General features: G+C 35.1%; 1 pseudogene; it reads left to right on the top strand.

Annotated features, from left to right (window-relative positions):
* Nucleotides 1–3,504: 3,504 nt before the first annotated feature.
* Nucleotides 3,505–3,832, top strand: LOC136168557 (large ribosomal subunit protein eL33 pseudogene; annotated as a pseudogene).
* Nucleotides 3,833–4,616: the final 784 nt, after the last annotated feature.

Here is a 4,616-nt window from a genome sequence, read left to right as displayed (position 1 = left end):
GGAGGGAAGAGGAAATTGAGGGAGCCTGATCTTAGCTGAATACAGAGAAAACACAATATACAAAGGAATGAAACAGTAAATGGCATGACATATTTGAGAAACTTTAGTAAAAAAGATGATTAGTGAATGAAAGGAGGAAAGGATAGGGAAATACAAACTGGACAAGATGTTGAGAAGCCTCAAGTGTTATGCTAAAGAGCTTGGAGTTTTTCTAGAGGAGAGCAAGGAGCGAATTAATAGCTTACTCAAGAAATACAATTATTAGGCACCTACTACATACCAGACATTTTCCTAGGCACTGAAAATATAGCTGGTAGCAGACAAGAGTTCCTGCCCTCCTAGATCTTATATTTTAATGGAAAAAGGGATATACAGTGAGCACATAAATTAATAAAACATTTTTGTTTTCAGTCATTATTAAGTGCTATCAAATAAATTACAAAGAAGGTGTAAGAGGCTAAAAGAATACTGATGCAGATGGAGATAATACTGCAGCCAGTATGCTCTGCATTTGCTTCTCTGAGAAAGGAACATTCATGCCAACACCTGAATAACAAGAAGAACCAAGATAGGCAAATTTGGTAGCACAACTGTCCAAGATGTAGGAAATGTAAATTCAACTACTCCTTAGTTTAAAAGAGAGAAAGAAGGCAATGGATTTGGAGCATGTGAGGAAAGGAGGACTGGACGGAGACACAACTAAAGAAGACAGGACCCAAATATCACTGGGCAAGGCTTCTCTGAGGGCACCATGGGGCTAGCTAACCTTGTGGGCATTTCTGGAACTCTGCTGGCCTGCTTTTTGTTAGTGGCAATGACATAAATTACCTCCTGATATTGAGAAGGTCGAAGTTGGGCTTTCTGTATCACACAAGATGGTCCACACATCAAAAAGCTGTTAGTCATTCTTTCTAATGTCCCAGTGGACATTCATTCAGATACACTGCTGCTTACAATTTTCTGAATCTAGAACCTAGATCCATTTTTGTATCATAATATATTATTTTTAAATAAATTTTTAGTAACTCCTAAATTTCCCACAAACACAAATAACTTGTAAATTAAACAAAGTGTGTACTTTTTTATATTGAACATTACCAACAACATTTCAGGACATAATGCCATCAGTAGCAATACTTCTTGGGTTTTGAATCTCTAGTCAAAGCATAAATATGTATCAATCTGCATTTGTCATTCACATATTCCTGATGACTACCCTTATAGATGCAAGCATTTACTTACTTCCTTATGTCCTCCAGTGTAATTATGCCTATGAATGTACATATTGACATACATATTCCATTATTAAAAAATCACTTTCCTGGCTTCATGGTGAATTTTACCAAACTTTCACAAAGAATTACTGTCAATTCTACTCAAACTCTTCCAAAAAAACCAAAGAAGAGGGACCACTCAAACTTAATTTATGAGGCTAGCAATTATCCTGATATCAAACCAGGGGGGAAAAAAGGCAAAGCACTACTAGAAAATGAAACTATAGGCCAATATCCCTGACGAATAAAGATGCCAAATCTCAATAAAACATTAGCCAACCAAATTCAGCATCACATTAAAAGGATCATTCACCACAGTCAAGTGCAATTTATCACTGGGATACAAGAATGTTTCAACAAATACAAATCAATCAAAGTGATAAGTCACATTAACAACTTATTGACCAGAGATATATTAATACATCTTCTGTTACCCAAATATTATTGACAAGAGACATATCAATATTCACTTAAAAAACAAATCACTGGCCACTGGCATTAGTTTCGGCAAAAATTCCCTAGTCAATGATGTGTTAATACAGTGATAAAAAAGAACCATATGATATTCTCAATAGATACAGAAAAAGCAATTGACAAATTCAATACCCATTCATGATAGAAACTTTTAACAAATTAGGTGTAGAAGGAACATACTGCCACACAATAAAGGTGATATAAAACAAGCTCTTGACTTACATCATACTCAGTGGTTGAAAGGTCTTCCTCTAAGATCAAGAACAAGACAATGGTGCCCACTCTCAACACTCCTATTCAAATAGTACTAAAAGTCCTAGATAGCAGTCAGGCAAAAGAAATAAAGAAAAGGTATCAGAATTTAGAAGACAAAAGTAAAATTTTCTCTGTTTGCAGATGATATGATTTTATACACAGAAAAATGTAAAGACTCAACCAAAAAAAAATTCAATCTAATCAACAATTTCAGTAAAGTTGTAAGATACAAAAACCAATACACAAAAATCAGTAGCATTTCTATATAATGACAGTAAGTTTTCTGAGAAAGAAATCAAGAAATCAATCTCATTTACAATAGCATCAAAAACAATATAATGCATAGGAATAACTTTAACCCAAGAGGTGAAAGATCTCCACTTTGAAATTTATGGGACATTTGTGAAAGAAATCAAAAAAGACACAAATAAATGGAAAGGTATCCCATCTTTGTGACATGGAAGAACTAATATGGTTAAAATGTCAATACTATCAAAAGCCATCTATAGAGTCAATGCAACCCCTTTCAATATTCTAATGGCATATTTTAATAGAAGTAGGGGGAAAACAGTGCTAAAAGGTATATATATAGAACAACAAAAGGTTCTGAATAGCCAAAGAAATCCTGAGAGAGAAAACAAATCAGGAGGTATCACACTTCCTGATTTCAAGCTCTCCTGCAAAGTTATTGACATCAAAACATAAAAACAAACTGGCATAAAAACAAACAAATAAACCAATGAAATAGAACTGAGGGCCCAGAAATAAACCTAAGCACATACAATCAACTAGTATTTGACAAGGGAGCCAAGAAGAAAATGTCTTTAATATCATTAAATTTCTTCATTTAATGAAGAAAAGACAGTCTCTTCAATAAATCGTGCTGTGATAATTGGATACTTGCATGTAAAATAATGAAACTGGACCCCTAAATTACACTACTCGGAAATATCATTTAATTCAAAATGAATTAAAGACTTAAATGTTAGAACTAAAACCAGGAAAATCCTAGAAGAAAACATAAGAATAAAGCTCCTTGCAAATAAAACCCCTTGAGTCAGATCTTGGTGACAATTTTGTAGATATGACACCTAAAGCACAAGTGAAAAAAAGTAAACAAGTTGAACTACATCAAACTATGAATCTCCTGTACAGAGAGAGAAATCATCAACAAAGTGAAAAGATAATCTATAGAATGATTGAAAAATATTTGCAAACCATATATCTGATAATAGGCTTATATCCAAAATATATAAAAAATCAAATAAGTCAATTAAAAAAATGGACAAAGGACCTGAATAGACATTTTTTCCAAAGAAGATATACAAAAAGCAAACAGATACATGAAAATATGCTCACTATCACTAGTCATTAGAGAGATGCAAATCAAAACCACAATGAGATAACATCTCATAGAACTGGCAATAGAATTGCCATTATCAAAATGATAAGAAGCTCTTTCAGCCATCTTGGACCCTGTGAAGGCCTGCTGGGAACTTCTCAAATGACAAATATGTCTGGAAGGCTGTGGTCCAAGGCCATTTTTGCTGGCTATAAGCAGGGTCTATGGAACCAGAGGGAACACAATTCTCTTCTAAAAATTGAAGGTGTATATGTTCGAAATGAAACTGAATTCTATCTAGGCAAGAGATGTGTTTCTGTGTACAAAGCAAAGACTAACACAGTAACTTCTGGTGGAAAACCTAACAAAACCAGAGTAATCTGGGGAAAGATAACTCGAGCTCATGGAAACAATGGCATGGTTCGTGCCAAATTCCAAGGCCATTGGACCCAGAATCCATGTGATACTGTACCCTTTGAGGATTTAAACTTATTGGGGGGGAGGGGGGGAAAAAGTGTGAATTTGTTAAAAAAAAAAAAAAAAGTGACAAGACATAGCAAATGCTGGCATGGATGTGGATTGTATACTGCTAGTGGGATTATAAACTGGAATAGCCACAATGGAAAACAGTATGAGAATCCTTAAAAAATTAAAAATAGAACTAATATGTGTGTATGCTCAGTCACTTAGTCATGTCCAACACTTTGCAGCCCATGGACTGCAGCCTGCCAGACTCCTCTGCCTATGGAATTTTCCAGGGAAGAATACTGGAATAGGGTTCCATTTCCTACTCCAGGGAATTTTTCCTACCCAGGGATCAAATCTGCATCTCCTGAGTCTCCTGCATTGGTAGGCAGATTCTTTACCACTTGGTGCCACTGGAACTAACATACAATCTAGCAGTTCCCCTTCAGGGAAATATCCAAAAGAAACAAAAACACTAGCTTGAGAAGATACCTGAATCTCCATGTTCACAGCAGCCTTATTTATAACAGCCAAGATATGAAAACAACCTGTGTCTATAATGGATGAATGGATAAAGAAGTTGTGATACACACACGCACATTGGAATATTATTTAGCCAAACTATTCTACATGACACAATTTCTATCTAGATTTCTCTCCCCCTTGTAAACAAAGTCATTTTGTTGACATTTAAAAAATGTCTAGGCTCTCGCTATCCCTCTTAAATAGAATTTCCAGAATTGAGGGTAATTCCTCAAATGGAGGGCTTCCCTTGTGGCTCAGCTGGTAAAGAATCTGCCTGCAAT

Source organism: Muntiacus reevesi, chromosome 1 (assembly GCF_963930625.1).
Source record: "Muntiacus reevesi chromosome 1, mMunRee1.1, whole genome shotgun sequence".
Lineage (NCBI taxonomy): Eukaryota > Metazoa > Chordata > Mammalia > Artiodactyla > Cervidae > Muntiacus > Muntiacus reevesi.
The sequence above is the reverse complement of the archived record's forward strand: the minus strand, read 5'-3'. Positions and strand labels throughout refer to the sequence as shown.